Raw genomic sequence first — 22087 nt, forward strand, 5'->3', positions numbered from 1 at the left:
AAGGAATGGCGTCCACAGCTCGCTCCGGTCCTCGACTTGCCCGCGAAGAAGATGGTAGGACATCGAGGGTTGAGCGACCGGCGGTGTCCTCGCCTGTCATTGAGGCGGATCGGACAATTATTTGGGGGGATCAGTAAGCTGGGCTGGCGGTTACTTCGCGGCTCACGGCCACGTACGTAATAGAAATACTGGCGCTTTATATGCGCTCCCAGCAAGCCCAAAGCCAAATCCTCAACGAGTTCTTGCAATCAGTCAGTATAACAGCGCCTCTCCTCCCAACCAGTCCTCAACAATGGCGCTTCCCACACGAAGTCCTCGAGCTGTTGCACAATCAAAGTTTCCCCAGCAAGTCCTTTCACCAATCCCAAACGTGACAGTTCTCTTGGTAAAGCACATATACTCTCAAGTCCTGGACAGTCCTGTGTAAGGGCTTTACGTGCGCGGTTATATAGCGCCGCCCAGCGAACCCTCTCGAATCTGCCAGATGCGCTCTCACCACGCCCCATAGGCCATGCCCACGGTGCCCTGGTTGGTTGTTGGGGTCTTACCGGCTCCGCCCTTGACGTCTGCTTGACGTCATCACACCCCCGACCTCACGCTCCACCCCTTTTCCAGGCCTTACCTCGTGGCATTTGGTTGGTTCCAGCATCCTAATGCGAGGGGCAATAGGGCGCAGACTGGATGGTGTGCAATGGGGAATGGGGCGCAGACTCGATGGTGCCCAACGAGGTCGATTGGAGGGTGGGCTGAAAAATGAATGGGGGCTACTCTTATTTATTTCTTTTACACAACACAGGTATCACTATTGGAAATGGCCTTATCTCACATGTACTATGAAATAACTAATGTTCTAAGGTGACCTACATGTTGCATGTGGACTAACTATGGGGGCAAAACCTTTAACCTTTATTAATCAAATATGTACACTTTCTCAGAACCGCAACAATGTATATATATATGTGTATATAAAACACAGTTTGTTTGTTTGTGTTTTACCTATAGACTCCTAAACGGAGAGGCTCACATACTTGATTTTTGGCATAGACATGGCCATTGGGCCCGGGAGGGACAGGGCCCACCTAAAAATGACCTCCGATGATGAGATCCATATTTTTTATTCATATTTACCTCAGCGCATTTCAGCGAGGAGCATTATACACTGAATCTCAGCATGTGCCAGAGCAGCTCGCTGATTCGCTCAGAGCGATCATGTGATGTTCCATCCTCTCCGCCAGACCATTGAACTGAAAATATATAGAATGACCATTGCCATTCACACCACACAGGTGGAGATGCAGCTACCGGGCGCCATCTTGGTTGGCACTCGATGCTGGGCGATGGTGATTTCCGTCATGCGTTTGCACGTAATTCAGAGCGAAAAGCGATTGCGTTTTTTCACCTTTTGTGCGATCGTGTTTTGTGTCGAGTTTTGTCGATTTTGTGCGATATTAATTAAACGTCTTTGAAACAGCTGTGAAAGGTCTTTCCACAACCCTTCCATAACCGATTGGAGCAGCTTATTGCCGCACAAAATGGCATTTTAACAGTTGTCTGGCTTTTAAAATCTAGGACACGTTCAAAACAAACGAGATCCGCGAAGCGAGTTGGTCGCAGGTCGAGTCGTGCTAACCAAGATGGCGACACAGCGGCTACACTTTTCATGGAGTATGAGGGTTCTATATATTTTCAAATCAGTGCGCCAGACTCGCTCACGTACTTGATTTTTGCATAGACATGACCATTGGGCCTGTGCCAAAGCAGCTCGCTGATTCGCTCAAAGTGATCACGTGATGTTCCATCTTCGCCACCAGACTCGCACCATATATCACGGTGTAATTTGTGCAGAGCTTTTGTCCGAGTTAGCTTGAGTCGAGAGGGCGAATGTACGGGTTGGGAATGTACGGGTCTCCCTTCCCCCGCCCGGCAACGCTGGTACTGGAGGGCGTCACAGGATCGGTGAGTCTCCGAAATCCGCTTCGTGCTGTTGTCGCGAAGATGCAGGACGATGTCGCAATTGTTGTACTGTTCTCCTACCATGAGAACTGCGACGTCATTGTTGTCTGGCCCTCCCCTCCCCCCTCTCCCTCACCTTCCCTCCCCCTCCCCCTTCCCCTCCCCTCCTCAGTCCTCCCCTTCCCCTCCCCCCTCCCCCACCCCTTCCTTTCCTCCCCTTCCTCTCCTCCCCTTCCCCCTCCTCCCCCATCCTTCCCCCTCCCCCCTCCACTCACCCCCCCTCCTTTCCCCTCCCCCCTCCCCTTCCTCCTCCCCTTCCCTTCCCTCCTAGGAATGGCTGAAAAGAAAGAAATGGAGGGTTCTGGAATGGCCAGAGGGTTCTGGAATGGCCAAGTCAAAGCCCGGATCTAAATCCCATCGAGATGTTGTGGGGGGATTTGAAACGAGCTGTGCATGCAAGAAACCCCTCAATCATCGCACAGCTGAAAGAATTCTGCATGGAGGAGTGGGCAAAAATTTCGCCCAGTCGATGTCAGAGACTGGTAGACAGTTATAAGAAACACCTGCTTGAGGTTGTTTCTGCCAAAGGAGGCAATACCATCTATAAGAGCCAAGGGTGTACTTACTTTTTCACGTGACTGTATAAATTGAAAATATACTGTGCACACAAATTTATTTATATATATACAGACTTGGCATTTAATATGGAATATTTTTTTTGTTGGGGTGAACTTACCTTTCAAGATGACTTAGAACCAAAAGTTCATTGGAATTATGTTGAAATTATTCCAGATTTTGTTAATGTGACCTTTAAAAGAAACAAAAACCACATTTGACATTTCGAAGCAAATAAATTGATCCTCGAAAGTGATGTAAACTGATATCAAACTCAATTCATGGACAGTACTGTGTTAAACTTCTGTACGTTTTCCAGAAGCATCTCTTTATTTTGCACATTAGCCAAAAAATTTTTTAAACAAAAACAAAAGTTAAATTACGACTGGGATTACGGACAGTAAAATTACACTTCAGTACTTCGTGTAACCCCCACGAGCATTCAGGAGAGCACGTACACGTTGAGGCATGCTGCTCACGAGATTTGCCAAGGTTTGGACAGGAATCGCTTGCCATGCAGTGACAATAGCCTGCTGCAATTCACGCACAGAGGCAGGCTGCTGGTCCAAGTTGTCGATTTGACACGTTAATTCTGCCCACAAGGTTCTCTATCGGATTCATATCCGGGGACATGGCAGGCCACTCCATATGCTCTACACCACGGTCAGCAAGAAAGTGTTGGATCATGCGAGCACGATGAGGCCGTGCATTGTCATCTTGGAAGAGAAAGTTTCCTCGAAAGGCTGCACAAACAAATGGAAGCAATGTTTCTTCCAGAATGGCCCTGTACTTGAACTGGTTCAGGTTTCCATTCAGAACAACCAGGTCAGTTTTGCCCCCTGCATGAAAAGCAGCCCAAATGGTCACCCCACCACCTCCAGCTTGGACTCTTGGCACTATACAATCTTCGTTGTAGGCTTCATGCACTTGCCTGTGCACTCGGACGCGGCCATATTGACGATAGACCAGAAATCTAGCCTTGTCACTGAAGATCACGTGATTCCAGTGTCCTGGCTGCCATTGACGGTGCTCTCTGGCCCACTGCAATCGGCGCTGGCGGTGTTGTCTGGTCAGACGTGGCTTTCTCAGGGGACACCTGGCACGATAGCCTGCTTGAACCAGTCGTTGGTTGACTAGCCTTCTGGATACAGGCACATTTGTCAGTTGCTGCCACTCAGCCCTAAGCCGATTAGCTGACTTGGTACAGCCATTGCGGACTAACCGGTGCAGCTGGCGTGCACATATCTCTCCCGTCGGTATGTCCTAAGGGTATTTAAAAATATATATATTGCAATTTTTAAAAAAAAATTGGGGAATTTTTCGGGAATTTTTTTTTTCCAACTTCAATTGTTTATAAAATGTGATATCACGTATATTACAAATACATTTGTGCAAAATAATTGTTTGAATTATGATTGGTTTAATTTAAACCATGACAAAAGGGCAACTCGGGTACAGTCATTTATCTATACTAGGGCATTGCCCGTACTATATCTATATCTAAAATTATATCCCCCCCCTCTATTTACATGAAATGGTTTGGTCCAAAGCGAACGGCTTGCGAGTACGGTGACAATCCCCCCCCTCTATTTACATGCAATGGTTTGGTCCAAAGCGAACGGCTTGCGAGTACGGTGACAATCCCCCACCTCTATTTGCATGAAATGGTTTGGTCCAAAGCGAACGGCTTCCGGAGTTTGGTAAAGAAATCGCCATCGCGTGCACAAACGCGCAGGAAAGCGAATGAATCGCAAATTCGTTTTTATTAGTTTTAAAACATAGTTTAACGCCAACATAGTTTGCAAACGTGAAATAAATGAATACGCTCTCAAATGTGCCATCCGAGGCAGAGTGTGTCCGCCACGTTCGGCACACGCGATAGTTCGCTGCTCTCTGATTGGTTGAATCGTTTTTTGGACATAGCTCGGTAAGTAATTGTCCGATTAATATGAAACCTTGAAAAGGCACATCCTCGGGTCCCCAGCAATATACCTGGCAAGTTAAAAGTATATCGGACCCGTGGTTGTCGAGAAACAGCGGTCACAGACAAACGTACAGACGTACAAACGTACAGAGATTACTGGAATTATAGATAGATATCGACACATCTGGGCAGTGTCAGTGTTGTCACTTAACGACTCCCTCAAACTTTTGTTTCCGTGGTTGTGAAGTGTTTTTAATAACGTTGTGGTGAGGTATTTTGAATTATGTGGTGGTGAGGTGTTTTTAAATGACGTGGTGGTGAGGTGTTTTGAATTACGTGGTGGTGAGGTATTTATAATTACGTGGTGGTGAGGTGTTTTTAAATGACGTGGTGGTGAGGTGTTTTGAATTATGTGGTGGTGAGGTGTTTTTAATAACGTTGTGGTGAGGTGTTTTGAATTACGTGGTGGTGAGGTATTTATAATTACGTGGTGGTGAGGTGTTTTTAATTTATTTGGTGGTGAGGTGTTTTGAATTACTTGGTGGTGAGGTGTTTTTAATTGATGTGGTGGTGAGGTGTTTTTAATTTTGTGGCTGTGAGGTGTTTTTATTACGTGTTTTATGGCTGTGAGGTGTTTTTATGACGTGTTTTATGGCTGTGAGGTGTTTTTATTACGTGTTTTATGGCTGTGAGGTGTTTTTAATTTTGTGGTGGTGAGGTGTTTTTATTACGTGTTTTATGGCTGTGAGGTGTTTTTATTACGTGTTTTATGGCTGTGAGGTGTTTTTAATTTTGTTGTGGTGAGGTGTTTTTATTACGTGTTTTATGGCTGTGATGTGTTTTTATTACGTGTTTTATGGCTGTGAGGTGTTTTTATTACGTGTTTTATGGCTGTGAGGTGTTTTTATTACGTGTTTTATGGCTGTGAGGTGTTTTTATTACGTCTTTTATGGCTGTGAGGTGTTTTTAATTTTGTGGTGGTGAGGTGTTTTTATTACGTGTTTTATGGCGGTGAGGTGTTTTTAATTTTGTGGTGGTGAGGTGTTTTTATTACGTGTTTTTTGGCTGTGATGTGTTTTTATTACGTGTTTTATGGCTGTGATATGTTTTTATTTTCGTGGTGGTGAGGTGTTTTTATTACGTGTTTTATGGCTGTGCTGTAAGGTGTTTTTAATTTCGTGGTGGTGAGGTGTTTTTATTACGTGCTTGATGGCTGTGAGGTGTTTTCAATTTCGTGGTTGTGAGGTGTTTTTAATTTCGTTGTGGTGAGGTGTTTTGAATTACGTGGTGGTGAGGTGTTTTGAATTACGTGGTGGTGAGGTGTTTTGAATTACTTGGTGGTGAGGTCTTTGGAATTACGTGGTGGTGAGGTGTTTTGAATTACGTGGTGGTGAGGTGTTTTGAATTACGTGGTGGTGAGGTGTTTTGAATTACGTGGTGGTGAGGTGTTTTGAATTACGTGGTGGTGAGGTGTTTTTATAACGTGGTATATGGCTGTGAGGGCAGTAGCGGACTGCGTCTTAAAACCGGCCCGGGCATCCTTGACCTAGGTCGGCCCATTATTCATTAATATGTTGCTTATCTGAGAAAATAGACTAAAAGCTTGAAAAAAAAAAACTAAATAAAATGCACTAAAAATTAAATTTATTTTCAGTAACACAAGCACATGTCATGTAATGTCTAAGAGTAGGTGCCTGCACAGTTCGCTGCTTCTGGCAGCCACACCATCAATGATATCCTTAGTTTGAAGTTTGGCCAGGATCCCTTTTTCCACAGACATCAACATTGTTACGTGGTCCCCTCGGTGAATACCTGGTCTCGGTGACCCCCGGACCGTGAGAGGAACTCCGCCAGCAAGCTGTATTATATATGCGCTTTCGCCACGCAATCCATATGAATTTCCCCCAGGAGACAACTGATGTTCAAGGATATATTTCCAATGGTAATGATACCATACAATTTCAATGACACAACCACGGAGATCTTCCCCGAGCAATCAACAATACACAACCATCAACAATTCCCAATTCACAAGCACTTCCCTATGAGTAAGATGGCCATCTTATATATATGTGTCCCGGTGAGTACTCACAACCCCCTTTCGGTCTCTGCTCCTCACAATGTCTCTGGGCCCCTCCTGACCAAGATACTGGTCGCGTCGCCGCACTCGGGCGGTTGAACGAACCCCGGGTGGACGTTTCTCCACCGGGCAGGTATCGTACCAGGCACCGTGGCTGCAGCCCCTCGTGGCCACGCGAAGCGGGTACGGTAGAGCAAGCCAAACCCCACGCCGCTTGCAAGGCGCGTTAGGCCCCAACGTGCGACCCGCACGCGTCTGTTTAGATGGTGCTGCGAACGATGCCAGACGCGGGGTCGATGCACGGCCCCACGTCAACCTGACGTCTCCACCGGGCAGGTACACGTCCCGGTAATTCCTCTCGCCAGACAGGCTTCGGAACGCCGCTTTTCCACGCAGCGCAAGGTCGATCCCACCTTTTGTCGGAGCGGGGCGAGGAAGAAGAAGAATACCCGTCCTTTTTTCCTCGTGTCTTTTCCTCTTCCGTTTCCGGTCACTTCCGTTTCCGGCCACTTGTTCAGAAGGGCTCCTGACCCTCCAATCACAACAACCCTTAATATACTACACACGGATAAGCAAAGACCTGAATGGTAATTCACATACATTCACATAAATATGTAACACTCCCCCCCTTCAAGAAAGAAAGTTTGAACCGAGCGAAAACTTTCTTTGCCGGCCAATTTGGAGAAACAAACCAGATAACTCAACCCCCCCCCCACATTATCAGTTCCCCCCGGGCACAGTTATCACTTAAAAATAAAGCAACCAAAATTTCACCACAACCCCTCCAGATTACTCACTCTGGACTAAGCACCAGCAACGACCTTGTCCCTGCCAAATCAAACTCCATCTCATGACCCTCTGACTTGGACCGTCAGTTTCTTGTGAATGAAGGTTAAGGGGTTGATCAAAGATCCAAAGTTAAGCCACTCGATAGCACTTTTTCCGGGAGGCCAAGCCGAGTATTCACTACATGGATGCCTTTAGGAACGTGGAGTTCACGGTTAGTCCGTGCAGGAAAGTTCTCTACATGGGCGCCTTGAGGAACGTGGAGTTCACGGTTAGTCCGTGCATGAAAGTTCACTACATGGACGCCTTTAGGAACGGCGTTCACGGTTAATCCGTGTAGGAATCTTGGCTCGGCGGCTCCGCCGCATTCAGTGCTTCAACTTCTCAGAACTTCCCTAATACTTAGGGTGGGACCACTTGTCCCTGTAGTCCCAGGAATAGCGGTCTCCTTCTCGGCCACTACTTTGCCAATCCTTCCTTCGGGAGCGGCCGTAACTCAGGGAGCCTCCATAATAATATTGATTGCGGCCACCACCAAAACTACCGCCCAGTTGTCCTCTCCTGTAGACCTCTCGACGTCTACGAAATGCCTTCCCTACTGTTATGGTCCGACCCTCCAAATCCTTGCCATTCCAATTCTTCTCTGCCTCTCTGGCGTCTTTTGTGCTGGCAAACGTGACAAAGCCGAACCCTCTTGACTGTTGCGTTTCCCAGTCTCTTACCAACCGCACTTCCACCAGCGGCCCATATCTGTTGAAGACAGAGGTCAGAACTTCTTCCTCTGTTTTGAAGTTCAGTCCCCCTACAAATAACTTGGCACTTTTGTCGCCATCCCGAGCTGGTGTGGCGTTATTTTCCCTGCTGGGCTCTTTACCAACCCTCAGGTTACCATAAACTTGCCCCCCGGCCAAATCATTCCCGATAACCACAGATACACCCTCTACAGGAAGCGTGGCTTGTAAACCGACGGTGACCGGTCCTGACACCAAATCGGACTCCAAATGGATGACATGAAGGGGAGCACTAACACCGCCCCCGATCCCCTGTAAACGAACACTATCCCCCGTTGCCGTCTCCTCGGACCATGGCAAAATGCCTTCAAGCATTAAAGATTGATGTGCCCCTGTGTCCCTCAATATCCTAACCGGTTTCCGGTTAGTCGAGGCTCCATCCCGTGACACAAACCCCTCTGAAATAAATGGTTGGTAACCCTTTTGATGGCGATTTCTCACAATGGCCATTGCGTTTGGAGTCGTAGTAGTCGGACTCCGCTCTGGGTCTTCGCTTTTCATGCGGTAACAACTGGACATCAAGTGTCCAGGTTTCTTGCAAAAAGCGCAAGTAGGCCCGGAGGAAAAACTCGTGGTCTGCCTCGGGCCCCCCGAACTATAAGTTTGTCTTGGGCCCGCATCCCTCTGATTTCGAACAGGTGGGGTATCATAGTTGTCCCCATAATCATCTCGAGGCCGCCGCCATGTATGGTCGTTCTCCGCACCTGCTGTTCCCCACCTCCCCTGCGGAGATCTAGGCGAGGAGTTAGGTTCGTGGACCCCTATTCGGTGGGTTAAGGCATAATCATCTGCCATGGTGGCTGCGTCCCACAACTTTGGTACTTTCTTTTCCTGCAGGTACACTTTGATGTCCTCGTGGACACACTGCTGGAATTCCTCCACCAGGATCAAGTCCCGCAATGTTTCGAAGTCTTTCCCGACTCCTTTTGACTCACACCACCGATCAAACATGTTTTCTTTCACTCTGGCAAACTCCACATGGGTCTCACTCTCCCTCTTCCTGGCATTCCTGAATTTTTGCCTGTAAGCTTCCGGAACCAACTCATAGGCCTTGAGGATGTGCTTCTTCAGTACCTCATAATCTGCACATTGGTCCATTGGTAGCGCCGAATAAATTTCCTGAGCTTTCCCCACCAGCACACTTTGCACGAGTATGGTCCAGGCCTCCTCCGGCCAGTTTAATTGTCGAGCCACTTTCTCAAAGTGTGGGAAAAATTTCGCGACTTCCTTTTCACTGAACGGTGGAACCAGCCTCACATGTCTGCCCACATCCCAGGTTTTCTGGTTAGGTGTCGACCCCGTCACAAGGGTGGTGCCTCTCCCCGTTCTCTCATTAACTCCAGCTCCTTGAATTTGATTTCTTGCTGAAGCTCCATGTCACGTTCCTTTAATTCCCTTTCTGCTTTTCTCTCCTCTGCTTCGAGGTCCCTTGCAGCTCTCCTCTCCTCTGCTTTTCTCCCTTCTAACCTTTCCTGGAGTTCTCGTTCCACTCTCCTTTCCTCTGCTTCTGCTTTCCTTTCTTCTTCTTTTAACCTTTCCTGGAGTTCTCGTTTCACTCTCCTTTCCTCCGCTTGTTTCTCTTCCCTCCTCTCTTCTGCTTTCCTTTCTTCTTCTGCTCTTTCCTTTTCTGCTTTCCTTTCTTCTTCTGCTCTTTCCTTTTCTGCTTTCCTTTCTTCTTCTGCTCTTTCCTTTTCTGCTTTCCTTTCTTCTTCTTTAATCCGTTCCTGGCTCCGTAATTGCAACTCCAGTTTCCGGAGCTCAACGTCTTCTGGTTCTTCGGGTAGCCACTCCCAGGCTAACTCGTCCCATGTTCCTAATCCCACCATAGATTGTATCACCGTGGCCTGCAACTCTGCCTTCCTCAAATTAGTTCGGACCTCCAAGTTAAAATGTTTGGCCAATTTCAAGAGGTCCGACTTTAGCAACGCTCGGAACTGTGCCTCACTCGGGGTTACCCCAAAGTTCTGTGCCACAAACGCCATGGTGCCTATCGTTAACACCTGTTACCCTTCACCCAAGACTTTACCCCAATTTCTCAAAAATATTTACCAATTAATAATTAATTAATAAATTTTAATTAATAAAAAAATTATTATTTTATTATTTTATACAATTTTAAATCCCGGACGAGCCCCCAATTCTGTTACGTGGTCCCCTCGGTGAATACCTGGTCTCGGTGACCCCCGGACCGTGAGAGGAACTCCGCCAGCAAGCTGTATTATATATGCGCTTTCGCCACGCAATCCATATGAATTTCCCCCAGGAGACAACTGATGTTCAAGGATATATTTCCAATGGTAATGATACCATACAATTTCAATGACACAACCACGGAGATCTTCCCCGAGCAATCAACAATACACAACCATCAACAATTCCCAATTCACAAGCACTTCCCTATGAGTAAGATGGCCATCTTATATATGTGTGTCCCGGTGAGTACTCACAACCCCCTTTCGGTCTCTGCTCCTCACAATGTCTCTGGGCCCCTCCTGACCAAGATACTGGTCGCGTCGCCGCACTCGGGCGGTTGAACGAACCCCGGGTGGACGTTTCTCCACCGGGCAGGTATCGTACCAGGCACCGTGGCTGCAGCCCCTCGTGGCCACGCGAAGCGGGTACGGTAGAGCAAGCCAAACCCCACGCCGCTTGCAAGGCGCGTTAGGCCCCAACGTGCGACCCGCACGCGTCTGTTTAGACGGTGCCGCGAACGATGCCAGACACGGGGTCGATGCACGGCCCCACGTCAACCTGACGTCTCCACCGGGCAGGTACACGTCCCGGTAATTCCTCTCGCCAGACAGGCTTCGGAACGCCGCTTTTCCACGCAGCGCAAGGTCGATCCCACCTTTTGTCGGAGCGGGGTGAGGAAGAAGAAGAATACCCGTCCTTTTTTCCTCGTGTCTTTTCCTCTTCCGTTTCCGGTCACTTCCGTTTCCGGCCACTTGTTCAGAAGGGCTCCTGACCCTCCAATCACAACAACCCTTAATATACTACACACGGATAAGCAAAGACCTGAATGGTAATTCACATACATTCACATAAATATGTAACAAACATGAATGCCTCAAGATGTTCTTGTGTCATTGTACTTCGCAGGCGGCTTTTGATTCTCTTCAAAGCAGAGAAAGCCGTTCACATGCCACTTGTGACACAGGCAGCGTTAGCAGCAGCTTGTAGGCAAGCCCAATGCTCTTGTAGGCATCAGTGAAGAGGTTCAACTTGAGGAGCACCTTGTAGCAGCAGAGAGGACAGGCTTTACATGACTTACATGTACTTGACAAAGTCTTCCTGTCCTGTTCAGACTCACTGTCCCCCTGCACTGTATAAGCATCTGCTACTGATTGTTTCAGTGTTGACCATTGTTCTCCAAGGCTTCGCTGTTCTTTTTGTAGTTGTTCCGCAGTGACATCATCAAATCTCAGCAAATGTTTGTACAGCTCTTCCATAGCTCCCAATTGTACTTGATCAAAGTTCCTTGGCTGAAGAAGTGAGAGATCAGCACACAATGTTGATGTTGCTGATCTGTCAAACCGCTGCTCAATGCTGCTCACAATAGTGTCCACTATTTGGTTGTACACTTCAATGCGATACTTCTTTACTGGGTCAGAAGCTGATGTAGCCTCATCTATGGACAGTTCGCCATCAATACGTTTGTGCTGTCTTTGCCGTTTTATAGGAAGGGACTCTTCCATAACAAGATTTACATCCATTTCATCCAGCTGGTCATTAGCCCATTGAACAAACTCTGCAGCTGCATCATGACAAGCTTGGAAGTCATCCCGTAGCATCTGCATATTCTCTAGCAATTCATCCACCATCCGGTGCACAGTCAGCAGATCCAATTGCACAGTTTGTAGATACTTGGAGAGCGCTGTAGTGCGGGAGAATACTTACAGATATACTTGTGCAGTCAGAATTGTTTCAAACTGCAGGAGACTGGCAATGTATCCCTGCACCTTGGCCTTAACAGCTGCTTGGATCTGGTCAGCAACTAGTATGGCATTAAGAGTGGTGATAACTTCCATGAAAAGCACTCCAGTTGGGTTGTTGAATGAACCAAAAACCTTCTTCAAGGCGGCGTCCCATGACCACCATCTCGTTTCTCCGATAGTTCCCATTCGTTTCACAGTAGTGGAGTGTCGACTCCAGATGTTCATTCGCTGATAAGATTCCCGAAAGAATACTGCAATGTCATTCAGTAGTGAGAAAAGTGATGCGCAGGTCACCACAACACTTGTAGCTTCGGTCACAACGAGATTTAACACATGTGCGTGGCACCAAACATGGATCTGCATTGGAGCTTCCTTTGATAGCAGAGTACTGAAGCCTTTGTACCACCCCTGCATGTTTGCTGCACCATTAGTTGAGTTTCCAACACAGCAGAGTACTGAAGCCTTTGTAGCACCCCTGCATGTTTGCTGCACCATCAGTTGAGTTTCAAACACAGCAGAGTACTGAAGCCTTTGTAGCGCCCCTGCATGTTTGCTGCACCAGCAGTTGAGTTTCCAACACAGTTCTTGAGGTCAAGATTCAGTCCTAATAAGACTTCAGAAACAAGTTGCACAAAAGCTTCACCAGTAGATTCCTCACATTTCACCACACTCACTAATCTTTATTGGATAGTGCCAGTGCTATCAACATATCTAAGAACAACAGAGCACTGGTCTTGTGTTGAGATGTCTTGAGTGGTATCAATTTCCACAGCAAACATGTCTGTTACTTCTTCAGAAATCCACTGACGTATCTTATCCCGGATAACTGTGATAACAGAATTAACTGTGGTTTTAGACAGCAAAGTTACCAAGGAGCCTCGACTTCGTGAACTCTTTGCCTTCTCATGTTGCTTCTTGCTGTTTTGGACAACGTGAGAGAGATGATCGGCTGTGCAGGAATCATACTTCCGAAGTAGTTTTACAACTTCCAGAAATGTACCATTGTCGATCTCCTCATTGTCAAGTGTGTATGCTGCTTCTTCATTACTTCCTCTGTAGCTCAGTCCCCTCTTACCAATGAGTTTGACCACATCCACAACTCTTTCCATCACTTGCCGTCTCTTTCTAACCTCATCATGATGGCTACGTGCGAGCAGGTGAGAAACGCTGGACTGTTGTCGATCTACCAGGTATGCTGTAGTGCATCTCAAATGAAAAGAAGAGCGTTCATGTTCTTCAACACGTGTATGTACATGTCGCCAGTCAGTCATTCCCTCGATGAACGTGGACCAGTCTGAGGTGCTGGAAAACGCCAAGCACACTGAACAGTGAAGAGAATGATTGTCCTTGTTGTATGACAACCACTATCTGTTTGTACCATCTTTTCACATGAAACACCTCTTGACCACTCGGTTGTCAGTTTTTTGATTAGGGTGGTGATTCCAAAACAGCAAACAATCTTCATCTCTACATGGTTTCCTAAAGTAGTTAATCGAGGGATTATCCCTCCTCTGCAAGTGTAGCAGCTGCAGCTCAGGTACATCTCTCTCAGCTGACCGCACCTGTTTGTGTTAACCAATTTGCACCAATTCTGCCGATTCAGCTGCCAATTGGTCATCCACTGATTCAGCTGCCAATTGATCATCTACCAATTTAGCTGCTGATGGTCCAGCTACCGATTCAGTATCCTTATCCCCATGTTCACTGACTTCACCAGGCCCAGTATTAGTACTCTTGAACAGATCCAAAAGGTTTCTGCACTTTGAAGCACAATCTGACAGTTTCTTTTTCTTTCGATCACGTTCCTTCTCAGCACCTCCTTTTCTCCTCTTCTGGTTTGCTTTATCCATTGTTGGTTACAGATGCAGATGCTGAAAAAAATTTTAAAAAATCAGCATCGTAAGTCAGTTCGCGACATTGTTATCAATACTAGATCAGTAGTCAGTAGACCTATCTAAACTTACTTGGCCTATCGGCTCAAAATCCTTTTTGCTGTTGATTTGGTAGTTTTGACAATGAAGGAAACACGTATCGGGAGTACATACGACATAGCGATTGTGAACGTAACAGCTCTGAGGCGTCTTTCGCTTCGCATCGCAGTGACAGTGAGCACCAACATGGCGGCTGTAAGACTAAAATCTGGCTTAAAACCCCCTCACCTCACCACCCAAAGCCTTCAACCAGACATATTAACACGCTCCTCCCCTTCATTCCCGTTCTTCAAAGCAAAGCGGTAAAAATTGTTGTGTCGCCATTATATATGCACGGTACCCACCCAAAGGGCGGGGCTTCAATTAGGAGGCGCGATTTATATAAACATCCGTTAAATATCACACACAAATCATCAAAATCTAAACAGTATTTTTAGAATTTCAATAAAAAAAAACACATCACTGTTCATATCGGTAAATATTATTCCATCGTGTTTCAAATCGTGATTAGTGATATCAACTGTACGCTTTTCTTTAGAAAAAGAATTGAATGATTTTGTACGGTACCTCTTCTTCAGCTCAGAACTTCAGGGTACACGACATTGCTGATAAAAGTTCCTTTTCTCTCTTTGAAGTTCTTGGCAAACATTTTTATATTGTCACTGCTGCCAACGCGACGCCATGGCATTATTCATAACATTCATTCATTCATCTAATGACCATTAAACATTATTCTTATGCTCATTAAACGTTCATTAAACGATTACGAAAATAAAAACGAAAAACATTACGAAATTACGTTCACACCATCACATCAAACACTACCGTAGCAGCTGCAGCTTCACCAAAACAGTTTCTTTCACCCATTCTGCTCCCTGGTTTACCCCTGAACTCCACCTGATGAAAACTCGTGCTCGCCAACTTGAAAGACTCCGCAATAAAACGGGTCTCACAGTTCACTCCCAAGCCTACAAGGACCACCTACAACACTACAAAGATGCCCTCTCCCGCGCCCGCTCTGCCTACTACTCTCAAATTATCCACTCTGGCTCCGGAAACCCAAAAGCACTCTTCTCGACAATAAACAAACTCCTCCGCCCCCTGAACACCACCACCCAGTCATTCACAGTAGACAACTGCATCTCCTTCCTCTCTTTCTTCCAACGCAAAATTGACAACATCTACAACAGCTTGACCACCGCCGCACCCGCTCCCCCTCCAACCACCTGCCCCCCCTTGTCCTGCCATCCCCTGTCTCGGTTCTCCCCAATCTCCCCTACTGACCTCTCTGAACTCCTCATAGGAATGAAAACTGCCACCTGCACTCTTGACCCCATCCCCTCCAGCTTTGTCAAAGCCTCCCTCCCTGCTCTCTCTCCACTTATCATTGCAACAATAAACTCCTCCCTGTCTACAGGCATCGTCCCACCTTCCCTCACAATTGCTGCTGTTACCCCCATTCTAAAAAAACCTGGTCTAAACCCTGACACCCTAAACAACTTCAGACCCATCTCCAACCTACCCTTTCTGTCAAAAGTTTTGGAACGCGCTGTAGCCACTCAACTCAAACATCATCTCTCTGCCAATAACCTGTATGAAACATTCCAATCCGGATTCCGGTCCAACCACAGTACTGAAACTGCTCTCCTCAAAATCACCAACGACCTTCTCCTCTCCTCTGACGCTGGCAACCTCAACATTCTCGTCCTCCTCGACCTCAGCACTGCCTTTGACACCATCGATCACACTATCCTCCTCACCCGACTTGAATCCACCTTTAACGTTACCGGCACTGCCCTCTCTTGGATTAAATCATACCTCTCTGACAGACGCCAGTTCATCTCCATCAATAACTGCAAATCCCCCACTGCTCCCCTCCCCCAAGGTGTCCCCCAAGGTTCAGTTCTTGGCCCCCTCCTCTTCATCCTTTACCTGTCCCCGCTCGGTCACTTAATCCGCCGTCATGGTCTCCAATTCCACTGCTTCGCCGATGACATCCAGCTTTTCATCTCCACCAAGTCCGTCTCCACCGACACCCACTCTATCCTGACAAACTGCATCACTGAAATAAAATCCTGGCTTCAAATCAACTTCCTCAAGCTTAACTGTGATAAATCTGAAATAATCATCATTGGCCCAAAAACGCTCACAAAATCCACCCATAACTTTGCCCTCAACATCGACGGTATCCCAGTATCCACCTCCCCTCACATCCGGAATCTTGGCGTCATCTTTGACCAAACCCTTTCCTTCGACAAATACACTAAACAGATCACAAAGTCAGCCTTCTTTCACCTGAAAAACATTGCCCGTCTCCGCTCATCCCTCTCCTCCACGGCTGCAGAAACCCTCATCCACGCCTTCATCACCTCCCGTCTGGACTACTGCAATAGCCTCCTCTATGGTTCACCCTCAAAAATCACCAATAAACTCCAATACATTCAGAACTCCGCTGCCCGTCTACTCACCCATTCCCGGACCCGTGACCACATCACCCCCGTCCTTTACAAGCTTCACTGGCTCCCCATCCCCCAGAGAATCCAGTACAAAATCCTCCTCTTGACATACAAGGCCCTCCATAACCTGGCCCCATCCTACCTGGCTGACCTCCTCTCCAGACACACTCCCACCCGCAACCTCCGCTCTGCTGGTACCAACCTCCTGACCCCCTCCATCCGGACCAAATTCAGATCCTGGGGGGACAGGGCCTTCTCCATCGCTGCTCCCACCCTCTGGAACTAACTACCTCACACCATCAGAGACTCCTCCTCACTCACCACATTCAAAACATCACTAAAGACCCACCTGTTCAACACTGCTTTCAACATTCAACCCACAGCATTTAACCCCTGACTATCTCTTCTCCTTCTCCCTCCTTTTGCTTTAAATATTTCCCTATTGATTCTTGTCTTTTTGCAATTGTTGTTTTCATGTATTGTTATGCATTATGTTTGCCACTCTGTCAAAGCGCCTTTGGGCTTCTGGAAAAGCGCTATACAAAATAAATGAATTATTATTATTATTATTACCGTGAACACAAAAGTCACAAACATCGTCACAAACGTTACGTTACGTAATTCAAACCGTGAACACATCGAATATTGGAGAGCCAATTGCCGTTTTCCGTGACAAACTTTTTTTCAGCAGTTTTTTTATCCAGCCCAGCGGCCCATTTTTTACTAAGCGGTCCCAGCCCACCGGGCATTGCCCAAATGCCCTATGGCCAGTCCGCCCATGCTGTGAGGTGTTTTGAATTACTTGGTGATGAGGTGTTTTGAATTACGTGGTGGTGAGGTGTTTTGAATTATGTGGTGGTGCGGTGTTTTGAATTACTTGGTGGTGAGGTGTTTTGAATTACGTGGTGGTGCGGTGTTTTGAATTACTTGGTGGTGAGGTGTTTTGAATTACGTGGTGGTGAGGTGTTTTGAATTACTTGGTGATGAGGCGTTTTGAATTACGTGGTGGTGAGGTGTTTTGAATTACTTGTTGGTGAGGTGTTTTGAATTACGTGGTGGTGAGGTGTTTTGAATTACTTGGTGATGAGGTGTTTTGAATTACGTGGTGGTGCGGTGTTTTGAATTACTTGGTGGTGAGGTGTTTTGAATTACGTGGTGGTGCGGTGTTTTGAATTACTTGGTGGTGAGGTGTTTTGAATTACGTGGTGGTGCGGTGTTTTGAATTATGTGGTGGTGCGGTGTTTTGAATTATGTGGTGGTGCGGTGTTTTGAATTACTTGGTGGTGAGGTGTTTTGAATTACGTGGTGGTGCAGTGTTTTGAATTACTTGGTGGTGAGGTGTTTTGAATTACGTGGTGGTGAGGTGTTTTGAATTACTTGGTGATGAGGTGTTTTGAATTACGTGGTGGTGAGGTGTTTTGAATTACGTGGTGGTGTGGTGTTTTGAATTACTTGGTGGTGAGGTGTTTTGAATTACTTGGTGGTGAGGTGTTTTGAATTACGTGGTGGTGAGGTGTTTTGAATTACTTGGTGGTGAGGTGTTTTGAATTACTTGGTGGTGAGGTGTTTTGAATTACTTGGTGGTGAGGTGTTTTGAATTACTTGGTGGTGAGGTGTTTTGAATTACGTGGTGGTGAGGTGTTTTGAATTACGTGGTGGTGAGGTGTTTTGAATTACTTGGTGGTGAGGTGTTTTGAATTACTTGGTGGTGAGGTGTTTTGAATTACTTGGTGGTGAGGTGTTTTGAATTACTTGGTGGTGAGGTGTTTTGAATTACTTGGTGGTGATGTGTTTTGAATTACTTGGTGGTGAGGTGTTTTGAATTACGTGGTGGTGTGGTGTTTTGAATTACTTGGTGGTGAGGTGTTTTGAATTATTTGGTGGTGAGGTGTTTTGAATTACTTGGTGGTGAGGTGTTTTGAATTACTTGGTGGTGAGGTGTTTTGAATTACGTGGTGGTGAGGTGTTTTTATAACGTGGTATATGGCTGTGAGGTGTTTTGAATAACTTGGTGGTGAGGTGTTTTTATAACGTGGTATATGGCTGTGAGGTGTTTTGAATTACGTGGTGGTGAGGTGTTTTTATAACGTGGTATATGGCTGTGAGGTGTTTTGAATTACTTGGTGGTGAGGTGTTTTTATAACGTGGTGGTGAGGTGTAATCGTCTCAAACTTCGTCTGCACCGACCCCTCCCCTATGTGTGTGCTGAGGGGATCTTTCTTGAAAAAAGAAACATTCAACCGGAATCTTCAACCTAAATTGCCTATAAAAATGTAATATCAGAAACACAACAAATACATTTGTGCAAAATAATTGTTTCTATTATGATTGGTGTAAATCATGACAACACAGCAACTCAGGTACAGTCATTATCCTCAGCTAAAATGAGCCCTTTCCTCAGTATCGACGCGTGAATATAGCCAGGGTAGTATATATATATACATACATACATACATACACATATATATTATATACATATACACACACACACACACACACACACACACACACACACACACACACACAAACACACACACGAGTATATATGTATTCAAAATGTCCCCCTATATAAAAATGTAAATCTTGTTGAACAATGTTATGAGCCCCACGAATAAACAAAACAGTGAAACACACGTGGTGAAATGAAGGTTCAGTTATTTCGGAATTGGTTTTTTTAACGATACTATCTCGACAAAATCAATTAATGAATGAATAAATAAGTCACCCTTGCTAATTTCCATGAGTCAGCTTCGGACGGATGTTCAAATGCCTGTTCCGAGAACTCCTGGGTCTCCCTTTCGGAGATGTCATGCCATGGGCATCCAATGCTATGAAAAAGGCTGGAATTCCTAACAGAGAGGGGTGAGTGGGACAGAGGGAGAGAGAGCGGGGAAAGAGAGGGAGGGATGGGTTAGAGAAATGTGACGGAGAGAAAGGGAGAGAGAGCTATCTCCCGACATCAGCTATCTCCCGATTCCCGATCATCAGCTATCTCCTGATTCCCGATCATCAGCTGCCTCCCGATTCCCGATCATCAGCTATCTCCTGATTCCCGATCATCAGCTGCCTCCCGATTCCCGATCATCAGCTATCTCCTGATTCCCGATCATCAGCTATCTCCTGATTCCCGATCATCAGCTGCCTCCCGATTCCCGATCATCAGCTATCTCCTGATTCCCGATCATCAGCTGCCTCCTTATTCCCGATCATCAGCTGCTTCCCGATTCCCGATCATCAGCTATCTCCCGATTCCCGATCATCAGCTGCCTCCCGATTCCCGATCATCAGCTATCTCCCGATTCCCGATCATCAGCTACCTCCTGATTCCCGATCATCAGCTCCCTCCTGATTCCCGATCATCACCTATCTCCTGATTCCCGATCATCAGCTGCCTCCCGATTCCTGATCATCAGCTATCTCCTGATTCCCGATCATCAGCTGCCTCCTGATTCCCAATCATCAGCTGCCTCCCGATTCCCGATCATCAGCTATCTCCCGATTCCAAATCATCAGCTATCTCCTGATTCCCGATCATCAGCTGCCTCCCGATTCCCGATCATCAGCTATCTCCTGATTCCCGATCATCAGCTGCCTCCTGATTCCCGATCATCAACTTTCTCCTGATTCCCGATCATCAGCTGCCTCCCGATTCCCGATCATCAGCTATCTCCTGATTCCCGATCATCAGCTGCCTCCTGATTCCCGATCATCAGCTGCCTCCTGATTCCCGATCATCAGCTGCCTCCTGATTCCCGATCATCAACTTTCTCCCGATTCCCGATCATCAGCTACCTCCTGATTCCCGATCATCAGCTCCCTCCTGATTCCCGATCATCACCTATCTCCTGATTCCCGATCATCAGCTGCCTCCCGATTCCTGATCATCAGCTATCTCCTGATTCCCGATCATCAGCTGCCTCCTGATTCCCGATCATCAGCTGCCTCCCGATTCCCGATCATCAGCTATCTCCCGATTCCAGATCATCAGCTATCTCCTGATTCCCGATCATCAGCTGCCTCCCGATTCCCGATCATCAGCTATCTCCTGATTCCCGATCATCAGCTGCCTCCTGATTCCCGATCATCAACTTTCTCCTGATTCCCGATCATCAGCTGCCTCCCGATTCCCGATCATCAGCTATCTCCTGATTCCCGATCATCAGCTGCCTCCTGATTCCCGATCATCAGCTGCCTCCTGATTCCCGATCATCAGCTGCCTCCTGATTCCCGATCATCAGCTGCCTCCTGATTCCCGATCATCAACTTTCTCCCGATTCCCGATCATCAGCTATCTCCTGATTCCCGATCATCAGCTGCCTCCTGATTCCCGATCATCAGCTATCTCCCGATTTCCGATCATCAGCTATTTCCTGATTTCCGATCATCAGCTATCTCCTGATTCCCGATCATCAGCTATTTTCCTGATTCCCGATCATCAGCTAACTCCTGATTCCCGATCATCAGCTATCTCCCGATTCCCAATCATCAGCTATTTCCTGATTCCCGATCATCAGCTGCCTCCTGATTCCCGATCATCAGCTATTTCCTGATTCCCGATCATCAGCTAACTCCTGATTCCCGATCATCAGCTATCTCCCGATTCCCGATCATCAGGTATCTCCCGATTCCCGATCATCAGCTATTTCCTGATTCCCGATCATCAGCTAACTCCTGATTCCCGATCATCAGCTATCTCCCGATTCCCGATCATCAGCTATTTCCTGATTCCCGATCATCAGCTGCCTCCCGATTCCCGATCATCAGCTATTTCCTGATTCCCGATCATCAGCTAACTCCTGATTCCCGATCATCAGCTATTTCCTGATTCCCGATTTATTTATTTTTATTTTTTAAATTTTTTTCTGTACACTGAATCGAGGCTCGTGAAAGAGGTGAGATTTATTTCACAAACAAATCAACCAGACAAACAAAATATATAAAAAGGGGAGGGGAAGACAAGATGGGGAGAGAAGGGGAAGCACACAAACATAACATTTGAGAGCAGGGAGATGTGTGGGATGGAGAGGGCTTGGGGGGGGGGGGGGCGTGGGAAGGGGGTGGGGGTGGGAGAAGTATAAAACACAAGGACACCAAGGACTTCCAGGACAGAAGTTGGTATTTCAAAAAAGTGGATTTGGGGTGAAATTAGCGGGGGTAGAAAATATCAAGGTTTTGGATGGGGGAAGATAAGAGATGGTGGTGAACAGCTGTTTTAAAGACCTGGAGGGTGGAGTGGGATTGAAGAGAGTGTGGGAGTTTGTTCCAGAGGCGGGAGAAAAGAGGAATGAAGGAGTGAAGGTGAGCAGAGAGTCTTGATTTTGGCAGTTTAACCATAAGAGGGTTGCAGGCAGATCTTGTGCGACCTGTAGGAATATTTGGGGAACAGAGCCCAGAGAGAGCTGGGGGGGGGGGGGCAAGGCCAGAGAGGAGTCGGTAGAAGACGGAAAGACCACCAACCTGCCTGCGGTGAGTGAGTGAAAGGCGCTTGGAGTTAACTTCATCGCAGGAGATTCCAATGATTCTGAACGCTTTGGTTTCAACAGTGTGAAGATGAGCTCGGTGTGAGGCAGAAGCACCAGCCCACAGGGGAGAGCAGTATTCCATTGAGCTGCGGAT

The 22087-nt window shown here is 46.9% G+C and overlaps 1 long non-coding RNA gene across 1 annotated transcript in view; it reads right to left on the reverse strand.

The window, feature by feature from the left end:
• Window positions 1-19212, reverse strand: part of LOC137436310 (uncharacterized) — a 122722-nt gene extending 103510 nt beyond the window's left edge. The window contains exon 1 of the long non-coding RNA XR_010986255.2: window positions 19197-19212. This is a non-coding gene — a long non-coding RNA (uncharacterized LOC137436310). The remainder of the gene's footprint in view (window positions 1-19196) is intronic.
• Between the last annotated feature and the right edge of the window lie 2875 nt (window positions 19213-22087).

Source organism: Myxine glutinosa, chromosome 11 (assembly GCF_964187855.1).
Source record: "Myxine glutinosa chromosome 11, kmMyxGlut1.1, whole genome shotgun sequence".
Classification (NCBI taxonomy): domain Eukaryota; kingdom Metazoa; phylum Chordata; class Myxini; order Myxiniformes; family Myxinidae; genus Myxine; species Myxine glutinosa.